We start from the raw sequence: 23,325 nt of genomic DNA on the forward strand, positions 1-23,325 counted from the left end.
CCTATAAAGGCCTATGTAAATTTCTACGTTTAAATTGGGTCCATAGCTAGCCAACGGGTAAGGACACACGCCATGCCGTTTCTATATGGTTCATGTAAATGTTTTACACAAAACTGCGGGCAGCTGTAAACGACACCCACAACAATTACCCACGCTACTTCAAATAATTTACACACGTGGCTTTAAAAAAAGTGAAACCAGAGACAAGTGAAGTGCACCTAAACCACACCCGTTGTTGGTTGAAAGAGATATTTTTTGGTGGCGTTAAATCAATGCATGATTCGAGAAGGTGTGCTGCTGAGTTGTATTGGTGAAGCGCATGAGTGGGAACCTTTTTACAAAATAACGGAAGCGAAAACCCAGTGTTAGACAACCTCACTTCTCCTCCGTCTCTGCCACCGCCGATGGAGGCGACGAGATCGGTGGAAGGGACGGACAAGTCAGATGCCTTGCGTTGGCGTGAGCTTCCTTTTTTATGACTCTTAGTTTAGGCGTAAGGTGGGCACACGGCCGCTACACGTGCCGTGGGCTGAGTGCATAGCAGGGTGAGAGGACGCGTGACCCTTTCACGTGTTATTGAGCGAGAACGCGGGGGGGTGGACCCGCAGATGTGCTCGGCGACTGCACCGTTTGTCTTCCCCCTGTCCACATGGGCTCGTAGCCTAATCAGTTATACAACGGCCTCTCGCTCTGTCTCTATTCATTGCTGATTCGATTCGTGGCGGGGCCAGTAATTTATTTTATTGGTTCGCATGAGTTTTATGCTGACACCAACGTTCGCGATAGAACCCTTGGGTGTAGAGGTACATAGCGTTGTTTAAAACATTTTCTAATTTTAAAACCAGACACCCCGCTTGGGGATCCCCTTGAGTATTCTTGGTGACGGTATTTGCGACACCGCGGACTCCGCGCCACCATACTCACGCTGTAACAGACCATGGTAATGGGTTTTATAGTAAAGGGTAGAAAGCTCAAACGGTGACCGTCGGAGACCAGGTCAAGCTCCGGCGGATGGGCTCCCTGTCTGTTTACCAGGCAGGGAGCTCCGGGACCTCTCAAGCTATCAGGGTATGCTTTAAGTAGATAGTGTTCCCGTTCCCTGCTTCCAATACATGCTGTATGGTATATCCTAAACCCCCCTCCAAACATGATCAGCCCCCGAAAAGGGATCGCACCGAAGCATCTTTTCCACCACTCACAACAACCATCTTTTCCAAGCAAAAACTCTATTATGGTATTTTGGTGATTATTTCAACTGACTCTAAGACCTGTAGCGTCGATGTCTGTATGGTTTCAAAGTTCCTGCATAGCATTCTCGCTCTTAAGTATGAGGCTAAAATCTCAAGACGAGAGAAATCCTTGTTTAAGTCAACACAGAAAAACAGGCCAACAACGTCCTTGCCAAAACCCGCCTCCTAGATCTGGACATCAGTGTCACACCCCGCCGGAGCCTGAACAGCTCCCAGGGTGTGATATCTGAGCCAGACCTGCTGACCGAAACTGATGCCGACCTGCTTGAATGCCTGAGGGAGCAGGGTGTTACGGCCATCAGGCGCATCACTATCCGAAGATAATATAAGAAAATCCCAACAAAGAACATAATCTTGACAATCAGCCGATCCAAGCTTGCTGAACACATCAATGCAAGCTTTATCCGATATGCACTCCGTCCCAACATACCAAACCCGTGCCGCTGCTTCAAGTGCCAGCGGTTCGGGCACGGTATTAATTCTCGCCGTGGAAGAACGACCTGTGCAATGTGCGCTGCACAGCAACACCCCACTGAGAACTGTCCGTCCACTACAATTACTTGTCTTAACTTCCAGGGAGCGCACGCGGCATACTCGCGGGCCTGCGAGAAATTTCAAATGGAGAAGAAAATCATAAATGCCAAGGTAACACAGAACATCACCTTCCCAGAGGAAAGGAAGAGGTTCGCCTTTTTCCCTCTGGGGAGGTACGTCGACGCAGCTCGCCGGGGGGCGAAGCGATGTCTGGTTTCAGCGGGGACCCAGTACAGCGAGTCGGACTTGGTGCCCCCGCCCCCCCACCGGGTTGCCTCAGGCAGAGATCAAACTTTATTTAAAGCGGCCTATGTCCGGGCTGCCGAAAATGTGGTTCTGGTGGGCCTGGAAGACGTTCAGGTGGGAATTCCGCAGGTGTCAGGGCCCTGCACGTGGGCAATGCGTGACCTGGATGCGCGGCGGTCGGGCAACCGAAAGTGCGCCGGGCACCAAGAGGTCCTCCACGAGCCCAACCTCCAAGACATCTCCACAAGAGAGTCGTCTCGCCGGGCATCAGTGAACGACAGCGGCGCTTCAAGAGAGCTGCGTTCGCCACGATGGTGACAGGAGTTCGGAGCGCGCTTCACTGCCACGGCTCGACACACTACGTCAACATTTCAACGCTGCCACGGACCTGTGTCGGTAATAACCACTTACTGCGTCTTTCACCTTAATTCCCGGATGATTACTTTTCCTCTTTGAACCCGTGTTGGTTTCCTATGCCGCTTTTGCAATACTTTCTCTATTGCTCCCCATTTGTTACTAGTTCCGCAGTGCTCTTTCCTTTATTGTTTGTATATTCTTTGGGTTTCAAGTCTTATAAAAACTAGTCTCGTTCACAAAGCTCATTCTTCTAGTTATCATTGTCCCGCCAACCGGACAACGGCATATAGGCATATACACTCCAGTAGCTATCACACTAAAGAATGGGAACAAAAACTTAATTCAAGGGAACTGTAGAGGCCTTCTTAAAAGGTAGACGATGTTTACGAGATACTGCACTCCAATCAGCCAAGTTTCCTGTGTCTACAAGAAACGCATTTAAATTCCAAGCATAAATGTTCTTTGAATAGTTACCTGGTATTTAGGAAGGACAGGGATGGTAGTTGTACATCCTCAGGTGGTGCGGCCATCATTGCCCGAAAGACCTTGGCGTGTCACACTATCCAATTACAGACCGTCCTTGAGGCTGTTGCCATTCGTACCATAATTTTGAATAGGAAAAAAAACTATGCTCCGTTTACATCCCGCCTTATACATTTCCAGCTTAGGACCTCGGATTTCGAGGGCATTGTAGATCTGGTACCCTCCCCATTCATTTTTTAAGCGACCTCAGCGCATATAACTCTCTTTGGTGCTCTGCTCGCACAGATGCCCCTGGTCGCATTAGGGAAAAATATCTAACTTCTTCGGGAGCGTGCTATTCAATAAAAAGAAGCCTACATACCATATTATTAGAAACAACACCTATTCACACCTCGACTTGGCTATTGATTCTGCAGAACTCTTTCCATCTCTTGAGTGGGTTGTTGGCACTAACCCATATAGTAGTGACCACTTCCCAACCACATTAACATACATAGGTAAATGCCCGAGCCGTTCACCTTTCCATAACATGTTCAATGAAGCTAGAGCGAACTGGAGTACATTTACAGAAACATCCAAACTACACCACACATCCAGAACGCACCTGCGCATTGAAGAAGCTATCCAGATACTCACGGCACACATCCTGGACGCCACCGAAAAGGCTGTTCCGCAGGTATCCGGTGCTCCGCGCAACCCGAGGAGGCCATGGTGCAATGAGGACTGCATGCGAGCACGACAGGCCCAGAATAAGGCGTGGGGTGTGCTTTGCAGGTACCCAACGTCGGCCAAATTAATTTCTTGGAAAAGGGCAAAGGCTTTGGTAAAGCGCGTGCGCCATGAGGCGAAACGAGATAGTTGGCGCTCCTTCATTACATCCATCAATTTATACACAGACACACGCAAGGTATGGACACAGACAACATACACATAGCCTTCCCTTGGTCAGTAAAAATTGGGCCCATCTCCCCGCGAGGGGGACTCGAGTAAATGCGTCGCATAGGCGGTGGGTGTATTGCGTTAACGTTTAGTGTTTGGGGAGTTGGTGGTAGTGAAAGCGTTGTATAAGCAGCTTCTTGACGTAGTTTGAATGAGTCAAGGATATAAGGCGCGTTCGTAGCCTTTCATTCTGTGTCGGTTTTGTGGCGCAGTGGGAAGAGCACCATGTACCTCGCGTTGCGCCCACAGGTAGTGAATGCGTTGTATCAGCAGCTTCTTGACGTAGTTTGAATGAGTCAAGGATATAAGGCGCGTTCGTAGCCTTCCATTCTGTGTCGGCTTTGTGGCGCAGTGGGTAGAGCACCATGTACCTTGCGTTCCGCCCGCAGGGTCGTGGGAGCGAAACCAGGCACCGGTAAGTATTATTTTTTATGTAGTGTAGGGGGAGGGGTGCGGACTACTACGGATAACTAGAACGGGTGACATCGTGAGTTAAAGAAATGCTCTGCATTTAAAACGGGGAACACACTCGAAGATCACGCTGACATACTTGCACAACACTTTCTGCACGTGCCCAGCTCTGCACACTACACAAACACTTTCCCGGAACATAAAGCCTCTTGTGAAACAAAGTCCCTACGCGACAACTACAAATGACAGACTTCTTACAACTCCCTGTGTTCCCTACATGAGCTGAGGGCTGCTCTGAGCACGTGTAAACCCTATGCTCCTGGCCTAGACAACATCAGTACACAATAATACACCTACATGCAGATACTCTTTTAACACTCCTCCCCATATACAACAAGATATGGTTTCGGGGCAGATTTCAAGGTCATTGCGGAAGGCCATAGTAGTGGCTTACTTGAAGGAGGTAAAGGACCCATCGTCCCCCTCAAGTTACCGTCCCATCGCCCTGACGAGCTGCCTGTGCAAGATTTTCGAGATGATGATAAACCGGAAACTTCTGTACTTTCTTGAGTAGAATGGTCTTCTCGAGAGCTTCGAGGTAGGATTTAGGGACGGTCGATCCACGACTGATCAACTTGTGGCCCTTGAAAGGTACATTAAGGATGCCGTTGTCCATAAGATGTTTTGCGTCACACTATGGTTTAACCTCGAGGAGGCGTATGACACCGCTTGGCGTTATGGGATCCTCAGCGACCTGAAGTCATTCGGTGTATAGCAACATGTTAAACACGCTTGCCAATTACATGTCTGAAAGGACATTCCGCCTCAGAATTGGGTCAGTACTGTGACTCGACCATGTGCAGGATAATGGTGTTCCTGCAGGTGGTGTCTTGAGATGCACGTTGTTTATAGGGAAGATGAATTCGCTTCGGAAGCCATTGCCACCATCAATTGCTTGTTCAGTTTACATGAATGATATGGAAGCCTCGTTTAAACCTTATAATATGTCCATGTGTGACCGACAAGTTCAGCTTGGGGTCACCATACTTGCTGTCTGGGCAGATAAAAATGGTCTTAAAGTTAGTCTTCTTAGGAGTTCCCCTATTGTATTCTCCAAGAGGCGCGGAATGTGCCCCAGCCCTGCTCTGATTTTGCATGGTGACTTCACTTCTGTAAAAGAGCAGCACAAGTTTTTAGGTGTTATATTTGATAAAAATCTCACATTGGAATTGATTCCACACCTGAACCAACTTAAACAGAAATGCTTAAAAACTACGAACATCCTGTAGGTTCTGTCACACCAGTGATAAGGTGCAGACAAAGACGTCCTCCAGCGCGTCTATTCTGCCTTTGTGGGGTCTAGGCTGGAGTATGGGAGTGTTGTGTACGGGTCGGGCAGGAAAACTGCACCGAAGATGCTTGATCCAGTGCTGCACGCAGGGCTTCACCTTGCCTCAGGAGCTTTCCGTACTAGCCCTGCGCAGAGCCTATACGTGGACTGCCACAAACGGTGCCTATAGTATCAACGAATATGCATGGATTTACGATAGGCGTTTAGGATCTCATCAATAAATAGTCACCTGTTTACGCTTGCTCCTAAAGATACATCCCTGTCCAAACTTTTTGTAAATCGCTCATCTGTTTCTCTGCCTTTCTCACACAGAGAGAGGAGGCATCGGCTCTCACCACCTCCTTTGTAGACTTGTACACATCATCAATAGCTGACATTTTGCCACCATGGTAACTTCAGTCTGTATCATTCGATTTATCATTTATGAAAATAGATAAAAACAGGGTTCCAAGAACTGCGATTCTGAAGCACTTCTTGCCTCTGCAGGACAAATATAAAGCTGGCGAATTTTATATGATGCCTCGAAAGCTTCAACAATAGTGTTGTGCGTCGCTCATGGTCGTAACTTAAATTCCTGCAGGACAATGAGCTTACACACCACTATCTTCTCATCAGAAGCCTATGGCATTTTACTCATAGTCCAACACATTCCTAAAAAACAAATTCTTAAGTCCGTCATCTTTACAGACTCTTTGAGCGTTGTGTGTAATTGTCTTCACACAAACCCAGTAAAAATCACATTGTAAATCTTGTCTTTAATGCCATAATGCTGCATATGCTAAACTTTTCAACTAATGCTGCGCTGGGTTCCAGTCCACGCTAGCATCGCGGGGAATGAGACCGCGGATCAAATGGGTGCCGCAGCAGCACTTGCAAACACAGTGAACATAACAACAATATCCTACACCGACCTCAAGCCACACATAAGACAACACCTTCACTAAGCATGGCAAGCCGACTGGAGTACACCGACAGACAAGTTACACACAATAAAACCACACTTAGGACGATACACTAATGACTCACGCAACAGATTCATCGAAGTTGCCCTAGCTATATTACGGATAGGCCACGCACACGCAACACACTCCCAACTGCTCACTGGATCCTTAGGATCACTGTGTAGCAGGTTTGGGGAGGGTTTATCCGTACTTCACACCCTCATTACATGCAAATTACTCCACACATTAAGACGCAAGCACTTTCCTCAACTCTACAGACAAAACATTCCACTGTACCCAGCACTCTTTCTAGCGGATGATCCCACCATTCCCCTACAACGCTCCTTTAAGTTTCTGGCCGAAATCAAATTTTTACACCTCATTTTCTATCACGCGTAGATTTTTAGACCTCATTTCATCCCACACACAGTGGCAACCTGGCCTTCTACACCAGCCATCCTCATTGTGTTTAACTGTTTTTGTTGAAGGTGTTTAGAGTTTTGGTCTAAATCCTTCATACATAACCACTGTTTTGGCGCTTATGGCCCTAGGTGGCCGTGCACCATAAACATCCAACTATCATCAATTGCCGGATACGATGCGCCGTTGGAAAGTAAGCATTTGTAAGCGCGCTTACTGCAAATTCATGGCCTCACTTTTTAAGCACACTTTAAAACGCACCTAACGGTCCTCTGTGCAATGTACATACAAGGGAAAAAGGACGCACAACCATTGCGTTTTGAACCCCCATTTAAAGTGCCCACTGAATTGCCTCCAAAATTAATGACACGGTAAGCGAAATTGCGCAACAAACACACCAATGCATGGTCACAGAATGAACTGGTCTTACATTTTTTACGTAGCCGCAATTGTTGTCTCTCTATAGTCGCCCAGAGGCACTCGGAACTAAAACTCGCTACATGGCCAGGTGCAAGCTGTTGTCGACCAACAAGCGCGAATTGAGGCGAACCTAACACCTGCGGCATGGCAACATTTTGACATCTGACTGGACATGCTACGCCGCTGATTATTAGCGGGTAAGTAGCGTGCGCACAACTAATATACGCCGTCGGCTCTGAAGCAAACTTACGACGTGTTGGACTGTCCGCTGTGCGTAAAGGCTGTTACGAACTTTGGGTAGGCGACCTTTGCTGAGCGAATAATTATTTCTTCGTAAGTGACCGCTGAAACGCGCACGGAATTTGACAAAGCGAAAACAAGCAGTGCGAAAACTCACTTCTCAAAGGATTGATGGCCGTGTCGGCTTTCGGTCTGCCCGTTTATTTCTATGCAACCAAACGTCTCTCATTTCTGCGTCTCGTTTATCGGACAGAATTACGAAGACAGTTTATTCCCATTGACCCTCGAGCACTCGAAGGTACAACAGATGGGCATCGCGAAGCTACCTAAAGCAACACCAATGCGACACTTGTTCCAAACGGGCAGCTAACTCTTATGTTGTCGCCCGCTGGCGGCTCTGATAATGCCAATGCGGAGGCTGCAGGGTCTAGAATGGCGTATTTAAATTCGCGAAGGAGACACACAGAAAAACTGGTGACCGCGTGACTTTTCCGCTGTCTGGAGAAAACGAAAAGTGGCAAACACGGGGAAGACAAGAGCGCAGGTGAGGGCAAAAGGCGGCGGCATCAGAGAAAGGCGCCTTAGATGGCTGGCTATTAATTTTAATCACCTGTATATGTTTACCTGTGCTGAAATCTCAACGCGGCGTTTGTTTCGCCTGCATCGGAAAAGCAGCGATCACGGCTGGGATAGAACCCGCGTCCTTGGGATCAGCAAGAAAACGCCTTCGCAACTTAGCCACCGCGTTTTCGCATCAAGAACACCATCTTCAAATTGAGAGTTTTGTAAGATTTGTTCAAATGGAAGTGAAGCTCCGACAAGTAATGACCGGTGATATTCGCCCGTATTACTAAAAAAGCTTATCGGGTTGTTCAAAAGTTAGTAATGCTAGACCACTAGGGGTTCATTTGCCTTGAGCAGAATTTCAGGTTCGAATGTTCCCAACTGATTTAAATCTGCGTCCTTTGTACCAGTTTGTGTATTCGTTACCACTTCAGCAGTCACTCATAAGAATGATGATGTCACCTAGTACTGCGATGTTTTTATTCCTATTCGTTAATGAAAGAGGCAGTTTGTTGAAACACACACATTTGCAACACAAGAATTTGGCGAGGGACAGATATCACTAGAAATCGGTATTTATTAGCGTTACCAAGTGTAATTTCTACCTTCCAAGCCGGCCAAAATATGTCGCAGTTTGCAACATGTATACATGTGCTCAACCTGTGTCATTATTTGAATGTTGAATGGAAAGAGATACGCAGACTACAACCGTGGACTTGAAATGTCTCGGTCGTAATATCCTGGTGAGTACCTTGAAAAAATTAGTGCCCTTCCACTCTGGGGAGAAGGATGACTAGTGAAGCAAGGCGTTGCCCAAAAAGTGCAGGAAATAACGCACGTTTGTTTGTTAATTCCGAATAAACCGTCTTCCAAGCCAACGATTTGAATAAAGCTTCGAAGGACTGGAGCTTCATTCTAGCGGACAAACATGGTCTTGTCCCTTACACTCACTCGTCGCAGGCATCTTACTGTTAGTGTAACCACCAATCCAAACTAGTCAACCATGAAGGCCGACTGGCAGGTCGCTTCGGGCGGCGCGACGTCCACGTCTAAGTCTCCCGCCAACACAACGGGCATGTCATACCTGAGGCCACGAAGCCAAGCCGCACGTGCATGGCCCCCAAACACATGCTCAATTGTGCACGCGTAACAGGGAAAGGGCAATGTGCGAGCGCTAAGACATGAAATATACCGGCAAAAGTGTTGCTTTGAGAGCACTTCAAAGTGAAGAAGAATAATCTGTGAACGTCAGTATTTTATGCAGCCAAGTTGGTCTTCACCCGTAGGGGTTTTGCAGCTGCTTTCGCATGGGGTACTTGAGGCCCCAGCGCCAGCGGCTTTCCGCAGTTTTCGCGACCACTGGCGCTTCTGTGCGCGCCGACGCCCCTTCCGTTCCAGCTTTATTTCTAAGAGTGAAAGACACGCGTTTGTCTCATAGGCTTGTGCAAGTGCCGCTGTTAATAACGACGCTAGCGCCGTTATCAGCCGTTCGCGCAACCTGCGCAGGGGGCGTCGGGAATGGCTACGAGGAGCGGAGAAGCGGAGCTTGATAACGCAGCTTCATGGCAATGAACACCAGTGCGTTTTCCATATACGGCTATTGAGCATTCACAGCCATAGACAACTATACAGCAGTGGGTTTTCACATGCAGCGGCGATCCGTAGGTACAAGTATTGTGAAATTTTAACCTATTCATAGAAGCCGATGAATTCATTGGAATATTTGTAAATGCTTCGGATGGATATGGAAACTGATAAAGAATTCTTGATTTCTTGCGAGTAATGTCAGGTAGGGCTCACGGGTGTCATAGAAACGAATGTAATGTCTCTACTATTGTAGGACGCACCGTGTGGCTGCGTACAGTGTCGCTGTCCATATTGCCAGAGAAAAAATTCTAGTGTCGTTCATTTCGCATACCGTACATTTGGATATCGTTTGTCATATCTCTTATTTTACGTGGTTTGATACGCCATTGTATTTTACAGGGACTTCGATTTAAATGCGCTCTTTCAGTTCAGCGCCATTAGGAACATTCAGCAGTTTGCAACGCTTAGAGGGTCGTTCCTGTAAACAGATTGAGCTTCTTGTGTACAAAATGGAAAGTTTTTGACTGGAGACTAGCATTTCGCACCCTTCTTAAAATTCGATCTTTTTTGAGCACGCGCATAGGCGCTCTTACATGTTCTTTGTTTATGTTAAAATAACTTTAACTCAAATTTAGCATGCGCTACGTACTGAGAAAAGTGACTGTGAAAGTAAAACCGACAAAGCTAACGTTGGTGCGAAAATGTTTAAGTCGTTTATTGACAGTGTTGATGCATGCATATAGGCATGTAACGGGGTGATGTATGAACCAATCTTTGTGAAACCGTTTAAAGAAATTGTACATCTGTGCGCGTGCTCATGGGCAATCAGAATTTTTTCTTCAGAATTGCGATCTCCACAGCCGTTAGCTCTAGATTCGGCAGGCTGACACAATGGCCATCTGTTTCTACGAAATGCTAAATCCTTTAACCAGTTTTCCCACGGTCTGGTCCTTAGAGCCTGATAACAATGTTGCAAGCCGTGGTAGGCATCCGCCCCGAGACCACTGAGCAGTCAGATGTTCCGGGTATTGCAGTTATTTTTTGAGCATTGCTGTGCTCCCGATGCCTAACGTTTATTATGGGCAGCAGATGCACAGATCATTTTTCACATGGGGCACTTAGTCTTTTTGCTAATGCGTTGTAGGAGACCCAAGCATTCTTCCACTTTTATGAAACATTTTGTTAATTTAAATGTTATCCTTACGCTCATTTTATTAGGTAGCAGTTCGTCTATTTTTGGCATGGTACTTTGAACATCACTGTGCAGGAACAAACTTTCAATCTTTATTTTGTGGTTTTAGTTATTCGATCGTATCTTTATTAAACCAACCACTTCGCGCTAATGTATCTTTTTTAAGTGTTGTACTGTCAGTACAAGCTTCAACTGTACTCACAGCAGAAGGATTTAAAGATTAAACTGTCACTCAGTAGACCACACCATAGAAACGCCTTTTTCACGTGTTCAAATATTTTATTCAAAAGTATGTTCAAATGGTTCTATCTTCTCTTACTTCAGAGTTTGTAAACATGATATTGCAAATGTCAGCACAACGGTACCAATAGTAGCTGCCGTCGCGGAAACAGGCGAAGGAAGTTTGACAAAAGGGTGGCTGGACGCCGATATTAAAGCCTGTGCTTTGTGCAGCTTTGTTACGTCGCACACAGTTCTCTAGTTTCATGTTTTCTATTGTAGTGCGAAGAGCTTTCATTTGGACTTTGTTGTAAACTTTCCGGGATAGTACCGAGGTAAACTGTACAGTGTCGCACCCCTTGGTTTGCTGTTATCCAAATAGATTCAGAGCTAACGATGTAGTCATAAAATATTTTCTAGAAAAGTTGTTGCTTAGTGAAGCTCCGTTTAGCCATCATCGCTGGTGTTAAACAAGCGGTCAAAACCCTTAAACAATCCAAATATACTAATCCACGCATTATTTGTATTGCAGGCGACAGCATATCGGTCGAATTGCAGAAGAAAGTTGTGAAAACTGTCGTCAATGTCGCCGGGTTCTCAGGAGACATAGAAAACCGGGGTGTAGTCAACGGTTTCGAAATGTCCGAAGGGCTTGAAAAACCAATTAGCAGGTAAAACTTTTTCATTTTGTTTTTGGTATAAGGAATGTAAAGTTCAAGCATAGTATTCCTGCAAATTTGTTTTTTCCTGTTTCTTTGTTGCGTTTCAATCTTTCATTCTTCCACTTTAAAAACTCTTTATGCCTCCGTAACGGGAGGAATAGGTCGCCGCCTAAGCATTTGCGCCCACGGGACCTTTACTTTTCCTTATGATGAAAAGGAAAGAATAAATTAGCTTAGCACTGAAGTGGTCGGTTCCGCATGGTATCGTTCTAGGAACGGACCCTTATCATGCAATTTCATTCGGCGGCAACGTCTTATCGACGTGCCGTCTTTAGTGATATTTTGAGTACGGCCAGCGCAGCGAATACTTTCTGAAGACATTGTTACGAGGCAGATGCGATTTATTTACAGTCTATGTACATAAGCAATCCATTTAAAAAGAATGACAACTGAATGCGAACAGTCTGAAGCCAATGAATCGGATGCAGATCGTGGTGGTGGTGGTATCACTGTATAGGATGGCTCATACCTACTCAGGGGGAGTGTCCTGGAAAATGATGTCTCACCAAAACTAACTACGCAGTTTTTGAGGAGCTCGTGACAGTCAGCAGCTCGTGACAGTCAGCCTCTAGGCGACCTCTTCCTCCTCACTTCGGTTTTTTTTTGCGCGACCCATTGGTGTGGGACATACCAGTGAATGAAGAGTACGATAGATTGACCACAAGGTGATTCAATACATTGCCATGTGGAATGCTTGAAGAGTTCTGTCACATGACCTCCTCTAGCGGGATGAGCGCCGTCTCGGCGCACATTTAAAATGAATCCCAGAAAGCCTGTGGGGACCATTGAATAATACCACCAACCTGGGCGAGTTGGGTTGCCGGGTCCAGTGAGGGTGGAGAGGAGGATTGTGCTGAATGTATGTTGCATTGATTCCTATAGCCAGTATTCAATGGCGGGGAATGCATGCTGGCAACCAAGTGTGCGCCGCCATACCTGTGGCCAAGCGTCTGTCGCTGGGCGATGTTGTGCGCATGGCCCGCAGATCACGCACTCCTCTTCTCGTCCATGCAACCGTGTGAGTGCACCCAGGGCTGGGCTAGAGCAGCGGCGTGCGCGCGTTGGTTGTGGAACTTTACGTCGAGACGGGGCTGCATTGTTCTTGCCACCGCAGCCGCCGCCGCGAAGGCCGTATTAACGCAGCGCGCGCCGCCGCTCTAGCCCGGCTGTGGTGCGCCGTCACTCGTTATGACGGGCTCCGCGGGAGGGCGGCACTTGTCCATGCTAAGCCCTACTGTGTAACACATGACTGTTTCACGTTACAAACTCTACCTCACCGAACGCACAGTATTGCCTCGAGGTCAATGCCAGTGCGATTATTAACATCTCTGTTGACGCCACCGTTTAGAATCGAATAAGAACAGAGGAGATGACGCACGCCGGTGTCTTTTTTCTTCGCCGTGCGGGCGCAGAGGCCCAAGCCGCGCCGTGTCCTTTGCGCAGCGGCAATGTATGTGGCCGTTTACAGTGTTGCCAGGCGAAGAAATTGACCGCTAAACTTTTCAACGAATAGCACGTATACCTAACTGTGCGTGCCTTTTGTAACTTTCAGCAAACGAAGTAGCTCGGCTTCACAAGGACCTCGTATAGACTTTTTCATTATGACTCGCCGTCTCCGCTCCTCTGTTTTCTCCTCCGGCATCCGCTGAAGTTGGTCCGGGGGTTCGTGCAGATTGACAAAAATCGTACGTTATGTGTGATTTTTCATTCGCCTTATCGAATAGCTACTGCTGCGTGCCCTTTCTCAAATAATTATTTTACAGCTTATACGACCTATATAAAGTTATAGTTTACATTTCAATACGTGCTGCTCGCGCTGATGTATTGTCACCAACAGTCATCAACCATTGTGATCGCGAACTCTCACGCTCAATTCGCAAGTGAGTCCCGGCCTCCTGCATTTAGATTTGGCACTCAGCCCTGTACGGTCGCCAATCAGCTAGTTATGAATGCGAAATTACTTCCGCTGTTTTATTTTCGCATTTCGCGTTGTGGTTAGCCCAAACACTGTAGTCCGCGGAATGCTTCGTACTCCAGCTGGCTGAAAACGGCTCCTCAGTTTAGTATACCTCATATTTTTTGCCCACATGTAGACCATACTGCACATGCTGATGGCCTACAGAGTAGGGCAGACGTACAGAACGCTGTTGTTCTACGTCACTTCGCCCAACTCTGTGTGGTACGACCAATTGTTTGCTTTCCCAGCATTCAAATTGCAGAGTGAGTGACAGAGTGAGTGTGAGTGAGAGAGTGAGGGTGAATGAGTGAGTGAGCGATGTACAGATAGATGGTGAGTCAGTAGTGAGTGAGTAGGAGAGAGCGTGAGGGAATGAGTTAGTGAGCCACTAAGTGTTCGAGTGGATGTTTGGGTGCATGAGTGAGGCAACATGTTCTCAAGTAGCGTATAAAACCGGGCTAGTTAGTACAGCTCCGTCTTCACAACTCACCAATAAAAGGACAAAGGGGATGATAACATTGAAAAAGCGCTGAACGAAAACTGAAATTTTCTATTGAAGAGACACGAATATATAGCCATCGAAGGTATAAAACAAACGTAAAAACATGGCATATGAACCCAATAAAGTAACTGCGGAGGCGCACGTTCTCATGTAGCGCTCTCATCACGATGCGCAAATCCTGCATCTAAAAGGGACAAATAGAGACCTAACACATAATTCGAATTAATTTTATACGATTCCTCTACTTCTGTCGCCTTTTGGTCACCATGCCGGAACAGTACTTTTGTATAATGAAGGAAAGGCGTACAACCGCAATCATTTTAATGGGTGGACAGGTGGCCTGAAAGCACTGCCTTAAGTAAACTGTCATGCTCCCGGAAAAGAACATTTACGCAGGGGTCCGTTTGGTCAACATAAAGCGACCACATTTGAGGGGAATGCAATAGACCCCATTTTATCTGCACGGAACGAACTATTTTTCATGTTTGACACCACAGATGTTTGCTCGGCCCTTTCTACTGATACTGCTTTTGATGGCTGGACAGAACCGGTTCAAATATTCTTTGGCCAAAAACGCCACATAGACACTATATATACCACCCACTTTTTCGAACGGTGTGATACATTGCGGAGGTACGGTGTAAACCACTTCAAGGACTGAGATAAGCATGCCATTCAACTTTCGGAGTTTCTGAGGACTTACGTCAGACAAACCTTGCCCCAGACGCAAGAGCACAGAGTGAAAGCAGGTGATTTCCTGCTTCTTGAAGACTGCCTGGTTTGCGAAAATTTCGTCGAGTTCTGCAGTTCAGCCGGTAACACTGCGTCGAGCCCGAAGTCTCCCCAGCTGAAAGACTTGCCTCATCCCGGAAGCTGTCTGGGCGAGCTCAGGACGCCGATGCAGGTGAGTGCCTTAATAGGGGTTAATCCTGTGGCCAGGACCAGGTGGGTGCACAACAGCCTTGTCAGATTGTCTCCTATTGTTGATTATTTTGCCAAGAACAACCTGCATCTTGTGGTTGCTGACAAGGAGGGCTGTTTTGTTGTGATGACAAAAAGTATGTTTCACAAAAAGGCCTTAAAGGCCGCTCACAAGTATGTTGCTAAAGCTTCCGTTAAGCCCTCAAAATTAAAACCGAAATCTCTGGCCCTCCTTAACGAGTTTAATTTGTGTAAGTTGGCCACAAGTCTAAAAAGTTCGAAACAATGCCAGCTGAATGTGTTTTTCACCGCCAAAACACACAAGGAAGATGTACCTTTCCCAGCTATCGTTAGCGAACGCTGTGGTTGGCAACAAGAGAAAGTCGGGGAGTTTGCAAAAGGACCTGTCGATATTGCACATTGCGGATTATTTTATTATTCCTCGTTGAGTGCGAGCGGCTGAATGTTTACAAGAAAGTAATCCAGGCCGGTGCTTTGCTTTCAGCATTAATGTTGAAATTCTCTTGTACTCCCTTCTGCATGAGCAATTTTTGTTGTCGGCGGGAGAATGCATCACCGTCTACAACGACGATGTTAACGATATGTAGATTTGCGGGATTTCAGTTGAATCCTTCTTGGAGCTGCTCCTTTTCTACTCGGAATCAACTATTGTAGGGTAGTGTAACAGTGACTATGTGCAGAAATCTGGAGTCTGTATTGGTTCTAAAGCTGCTGCCCTTGTTAGTGACAGATCACATCAGGTTTTTGGTGGTTGACCCAAGCGCAGAATACGGGTTGCGCAACCGGATCGCAACAACGTTTAAGAAGCTTCTGTCGCAATATGAAGTTCTAGCTGTCCATGTGGCTATGCGAAGAAATACATATGCATACTTGAGAGGACCCGAATCGCCCCAGAGAATCCTGAATTTTGATTGATTTGCGCATGTGTAGCGCAAACAAAATCTGCCAAATACGCACCTATGTTTGGCCACATTTTACTCCCTGAACGCGACTTGGAGGGTTCGGCACTAAAATCTTCCAGGTATGTTGATGATTGCCGACTATTTCGTAAAGACTATGACCCTACAAGAAAAATGCTAGACGATTTGAAAGCGTTCGAACGTCGCGCGTTCGGGCTGACCTTTACATGCGAGTCGCTAAAAGAAAGAACTGTCCAGTTTTTGGACCTCTCGTTCAATTTCAAGGAGAATCAAGTATGTTGGCTCTAATTTAGTCCGCGATCGAAGAAGCCTTTACTGAACTCTTCATGGGCGCATGTAATATTGTGAAATATGATATTGTTTTCAACTGCCTCAGGCAGGGCATCTTCCAGTCTTGTTTTAGCCATATTGAGTGTAGCTCTAGTGAACACTTAGTTAAACACAGAAATGCTGGCTTAGGTGACGGAGTCATTGGGTCAACCAGTCTTAAGTTGCTGGATTTGGTGAGGAAACACCTTTCTCCTGCTTGTGACTTTGTGAAGGAAAATAAGAAGAACATCGTTTTAATCCCGTACTTGTAGAATGTACCACACCGTTTAAATAAAGTTGGTGGCAGATATAACGTCACCGTGGTGTTTTCGGCCGAACGTATGTTGAACCGTAACTGTCCTGCCATAGAAAAGAGTTTTAGTAGAAATGGCCGTGGTGTGGTGCCAAGCATGCAAAATAGTTCGTTCTGTGCAGATCACATGTTGTCTATGTCATTGCGCTCAAATGTGGTCGCTTTTATGTTGCCCAAATGGGCCGCTGCTTAAATGTGTGTTTTCGGGACCATGGCACTTCCCTTCAGAAAGTGCCTTCAGGCCACCTGTCCACCGATTAAAATGATTGCGGTTGTACGCCTTTCCTTCATAATACAACAGTACTGTTCCGGCACGGCGACCAAAAGGCGATGGCAGAAGTGGAAGCGTATAAAATACGAAAAATGCCTGACTCGTGTGTTAGCGCTCCGTCTTCGTCGCTTTTAGATACAGAATTTACATATCCTGGTGAGAGCGGTACATGAGAGCGTGAGCCTCGGCAGTTGCTTTTAATGGGTTTATATGTCATGTTGTTATCTTTGTTTTATAGGTTCGGTGGCTTTATATTTGTGTATCTTTACTAAAACATTTTAGTTCTGGTTCAGCGCTTGTCTAGTGGTATCTTCCCCATTGTCACGTGATTTGTGCGCTGTGAAGATTAACATTTTCGTTTGTTTGACCTGCGAGATGTGCGCAAGCGTGGTTACTGCCCATGTCGCTGTGAGGTACAATATTACCTTAGTCATTGTAGTTTCCAAAGCAACAGAAAGTTGCTTGCTGGTGTCTGCTCGTTCTCGCGTTGGTCCAATATGAGTTGGTCCGTCCCCTTTCACTCTTTTTTTCGGCTGAAGTTAGGACGCAGCAATCACTAAAGTCATGGCGCTGATAGTAGCGCCCGCACGCAAACACACACATACACACACACCTAGAGACATGCTCCTCTCTTACGCATGTGAGCGTAAGGTTACCTCCGCCGCGGCAATCCCGCAATGGTCGGAGCCCCTTGGTCCTTCCGATGTTGAACCGCAGGAAAGACGTCTTGCGTTCCTCTGTCGTGATATTCATCGGTTGGCTCGTTGAAGACATCTCCAGCTTCGTCAGACAAGCCCCAAATGGGCATGACATTGATGCGCAGGCACAGCGCTGAAGCGTGCCGTGCGGGGCGCCAAGCGATGCTACTGTCGGCACTGCCGCCAGCCGATTGGCGCTTGAGCGGCCACGAGGTTGGTGAAAGGGGTATTGTCCAGCAGCAGCATAGTTCGCTATTTTGGACACGCTGGCTCGTGGAGCGTCGATTAGGGAAGACCGACGGCAGGTTTTTGGCGGTTGACCCGATCGCAAAAGACGGGCTGCGCAACAGCATCGCAACAACGTTTAAGACGCTTCTGTCGCAATATGAAGGTGTCAGAATTCTTTAGCTTTAGCAGTGCATGCGGCTATGCGAAGAAATACGTATGCATACTTGAGAGGGACCCAAATTGCCCCGGAGAATCCTGAATTTTGATTGTTTTGCACATGTGTATAGCGGAAGCAAAAATCTCCCAAATACACACCTAAATTTAGCCCCATTTGACTCCCTGTCTGGCCACATCGCGCCGCAGCGACCTGGCAAAGCAACCGCTCATAAAGGTACATCGTTATTAGCGAAGAGCTTAACCAAAAAACAGAGTTCGCCATGCGGGCAAGTTGAACTTCTCAGTGACATCGAGTCAGTACCACAGAGACGCTGAATGTGAAACGAAGTTCGGCATAGTTATGAAGAATATTCATGTGAGACCCAAACCTCAGTTGCTTTCGTTTAACGATGTGTCACAGGATCTAAGATTGTTACCCTCAGCAGCATTTCGGGATTTCCTGAAAAGGGCGGTGTTAGCCACATCGACGATTTAGCAACTGACCAATGGTGTAGCTTGTTAGTAGTTTGGACGAAACAGTTTATTCCTGCTCGGTTGTAAATAAATTAAAAACTCATGTGAGCGACTCTATTTTTATGCTGCCAAATTTAAGAGACCCGCCTCGGTCCCCCCGGTCAGTCTCCCTGATGCAATTACGGCGTACTTCGCAAGTATGCGTGTTTTCCAAAATTTTTTTTACCCTAGCTTACCGTATATTTTTATTTACTCACTATCTTTCGCGAGATGTGACCCAGAATTGGTTTTCCGCAATTGTCGGCCTGACTGCGAAAGTTCGATTTGTGCCTGTGAACAAGAATTGATTTACTGGTGTGCCTTCCAGCGATGGGCGCTCCTTGTTGGCGTGACAGGCGGACGTCATGGACCGTTGTTTCGCTGGCTCCCCGCGACGCGATACTTCGCTTATCGCCGTGGCTGCTCCGACTACAAAAAGAGATTCTGTGGTATATTTCCCAGCACTTAACTACCGGCTCCAGTGGTTTCGCGTCGCCAGCGTGCATATATACATACATATTCTCTTGCCCGAAATAGAATAATAATGACATTACATGTATTTTTTTTCCAAAATAAAGTGCTTTTTCGCCTACGGGTTGTTATTTTTCCAAAAAGTGCATAAATCAGAAATAGGGCCAAACAGCCAAAATTCAAACATTAGTAAGTGAGTGCCTCCAGTTGAACAATAAAGCAGTATTTTTATAAAGGCTTAGCTGATTACGAGAACGCAACAAATATAAGAGCAACGCGCGTAATACAATTCCGTTCGAAGTTCGTACCGACTCTGCACGTAACCACTGCTCTATGCCCTTGATATCCGTCATGCGGAACCCTACCACCTCTTGGGCTGTTCTTCCCCGCTATGCCACACGGCGATCCATAGGGCAGATGAGCTGATCTAGGGTGGTGCCTTAGCCTCGAAGGAGAGCTTGGTTGTCGGAAGATTTCTAAGAACCCCATCATATATCAAATATTTTCAAAGAGGAGCATACCAGACTTTTTTGATACCACAATTATCGCCAGCCTTCTCGGTCGTCTTCGCCAATTTTTGGGCGAAAAAAGCACACATTTAAACCAATTCGTCGTGTTAACAACTCAAGGGTAAATTATATACCACAAATGAAAATAAATATGTTCTTATGTAATTTGCCGCCCCCCCCCCCACTGCATTAGGAAAAACTGAAATGGCCCACACATCACCGAAAGAAACGCACAAATTTATCAGCAATTTATAATGCTGCAATTATTGGCGATAAAATTGCTGCTCGAAAATTTAAACACCACGTACATTGAAAACATAATTTTCAACTGCTTGTTTTCCAGGAATCTGAATGAAGCTGCACAATACAGAATGACTTGCAAGCCAAATACAACAAAAAGGGCAAAGTTTAAACCTATTCTCAAAGTTACGTATTGCAGAATGTTTATAAATTGGACACTCACTCTAAACTCAGCAAGATCCATTGCTTTCAAGGTTGAACTTCCCCTCATCAGTAAATACAAAGGTGCAAATTTTACCCTTGAATTCCCCGCACGACGAGATTATGTTCAACTCACCTACACGTGGGAGACACCACAGCGCCTTGTGTTCCAAACAAGGGTAAGGGTTTATATAGACGTGAAACCCGCCAATATTAGTTTTCATTGCTGTATAAGCTTTTAGAATTTTTTTTCCAAATCCTGTTCTTCATTGGTCTTGAATAGTAACTGTCTTGCCAACTAAGCGTAGATAATCACCGTGATCATATCATAGCACTCATTTCAAAAGTTACTTCCTGTCTGTGAAGTTTATATAGAAGTAAGGATAACTAATTCTAACACTATTTGTATATCTCTGATGCAGTTTTAACCTTTTGGGAAAAAGCAAAAATACGCCAAAGGCGGGTAGAAATTGACCACCCCCGATTACGATCGCAAGAGTTACGGTCGCAAGGAAGCGCAAAGTGGGAGCTAGTAAACTTTCTTCCACAAAATAGCGCGGGCTTCAGCCCTTCCTCAACTGCAACCAGGGACTTGTGAGATTTTTGCAGCAGTACTGAACCCGCGCCATAGTGCCGCCTACTCTTTGGTGCGTAAGCCCCACACATCCGTCTGTGGACCCGGGCCCTCATTTTCTATATTCCTACCTTGGGCTTCGGTTTACATCATTGGGCATTACAGCGTCTCCGAGTGGGTACTTGTACTTTTCGCACACTGTGACTACTTTTTGCCGCAACGGAAGGCTAGGTCTTAAGTTGTTCCCGGGCCGCGCCAGTTGCTCGCAATAACACGTTAAACATTTATTTACTCTTGCATTGCCTGGGGCGTGTTTTTCCGTCCTTCCCCAGCAAAGAATGCTACAGTGTATCTGCAAAAGGTATTATTGTGAATACAGTTCCTAGTAAATTATTACGAGAAAAGTGACGCATCGTTGAGATGTACACCGATAGGGATAATATTATTCAGGATGCAGTGCCATGTATGAAGCATATGTATGAAGCATAGGCTTGCGTATGGGGTCGAGATATGCTTTGGTTTATGGGTTTGAAACTCATATCCCCACCGAGGGTTGCCATATAAGTCTGAAAAACTTCACTGTTTTTTCAGTTAACTCGATGCATGTTCAGGCGCTCACCACGAAGACAAAATGGTTTTAGAAATTTTCTCTCTACAACTAAGGTGAGCTAGCCTCAAGTTGCCGCTCGTCCTCCTACTGCTGTTACTCAATCTCCCCGGTGCTCCTTACAACATGCTCCTTTTCTGTTTCACAGAACACTCCTCTCTCTCCTATCTTTGCTCATTAAGGCCTTCGGCTAGAATTAGTACGCGATCCTCCAACCTTGCATTGCCGCCCACAAACGGCAAATCAACGAGCAACGTTATACACTGAGCCCTAACTGCGAACCCGCATTCAGAAATCCAAAACCCTCCAGCCTACTGCTCCCCGAGTACTATATTCCCGTTTTGCCGCTAAATAGAAGAAGCCTTGGTTGAAACAAAGACCATGTAGCACTGAACCTACCACCCAATTCATTCTTCGCATAAACAGCCTTGGCAGCCCCCTAATGCTCTCGAAAATAATACGCCACGACTCACGTGGTTCTGCGTAGTACTAACTATCAGCAAGCTCATGCCTCCGACCCGGACCTAGCTTCTCGCTAGTACCCTAGATGCCCCAAATAACAAAGTGGTAACTCTTCACTCTCACAAATGAATAAGGCAACCGGACAGAATCGGAATGTGTTCATGTTATGACCTGGGAATTCTGTGATTTTATTGAAAGCTAGTTTCATGAACATACCTGACAAAAGCTAACCAACATGCATCTCTCAATAATTTTCGAGAAAAAAGGCACATTGCTGCGAGCCATGCATCGGGTTTGTTTATTTATGAATTGTTTCTACTGGACGGCTGCGCCCGGCTCTGTTTTCTGTGTCCCAAGCGAAGCGCATGTTCCATTCATTATTTTCATGCCGTATGGGATATCCCATTCAGACAAGGAGAGTGCTTCGCCCTAACGTCACTAGCCTACAATAATCTTTGATCTACAATGTTGTGAATGTAAATCGACGTCTGGAGTACCACTCGCGCCGAAAGATAAAAAGCCTGCAGACCAGACGCCGCGGTATTCGATTCGCTGACACCCGTCTGGGCGTGTCACTTTGTTGACTGCTGTTTCATGCCTGTGTATTCTTTGAGTTGTTAGGGGAGCACAAGTTCGCAGCAGTATCCACTAATGCTGTGGAAAGACCTCACTACCTGTACCCCCATCATAAACCTTGTCCCCAAGGCACAATTTTAGACCTTACAGTTACTACAATTTTTTTTCACTTCCTCTGGCAGCGATTCAACAAAACATTGATCACTGATCCCCATACCATAGGTATCGCCCTCCCCAAATTTAAAGTGAAGGTTTGTATCGGATGGGCCACCCCTACCAACTGGGCTGCTCTCCGTAGATTGGCCGCATTACTACCGGATGCCACAGGTGATTTGAACCTCTGGGTAACTTCAATACAAGCAACCATTGCCACCTTTGCATAATTCATTACTGCCAATACCAAAAACACAAGAAACGACCTCCCCTGCTGCGCCTGCGGTATGCGTTCAAAGGCGACGGCTGAAACCTAACAAGTTGCTTCCTTATTGGAGTTCCATGATTGTTCAACAGGTGGACAAGTGCAGCAGCCGTAATAAGCTCTTGGCACAAATAGAACACGGGACCTTCTCATCTCATTGCTGTGCTACAAACACTTCAGTTGCACAGCTCATAAGCACATTAGTGGTTTCATCCAAAAATGTCCACCTACTCCCGATCGGTTACTACAAGGGAATTAAGCTGCCCTCTCTGGTACCACGACTTCTTCGGTATACGACCACTCTGACTACTCGGAAACTTATAGTCCCGACATTGATTATTTCTCCCCACAAAAATTATATACGGTCAGGGCAATGTAATCCAAGACAGCTTGCAGCAATGAAGTGATTAAAACAGACTTTTCACTGCCTCGCACGACTCGCAATTGCTTCATTACCCTATGCACCCGTGGCACCGTTGCTGTTCAATGGTGACATTTCGATACCACAACGATGTTGCGACTCAACAAACTATTAGTAATCAGAAACCTATAACCAATATAGGTGAAGTCTTGATTAGGCAA

The sequence above is a fragment of the Haemaphysalis longicornis genome, unplaced genomic scaffold, assembly GCF_048455015.1.
Source record: "Haemaphysalis longicornis isolate Haplotype H1 unplaced genomic scaffold, Haemaphysalis longicornis Haplotype H1 scaffold_39, whole genome shotgun sequence".
NCBI lineage: Eukaryota > Metazoa > Arthropoda > Arachnida > Ixodida > Ixodidae > Haemaphysalis > Haemaphysalis longicornis.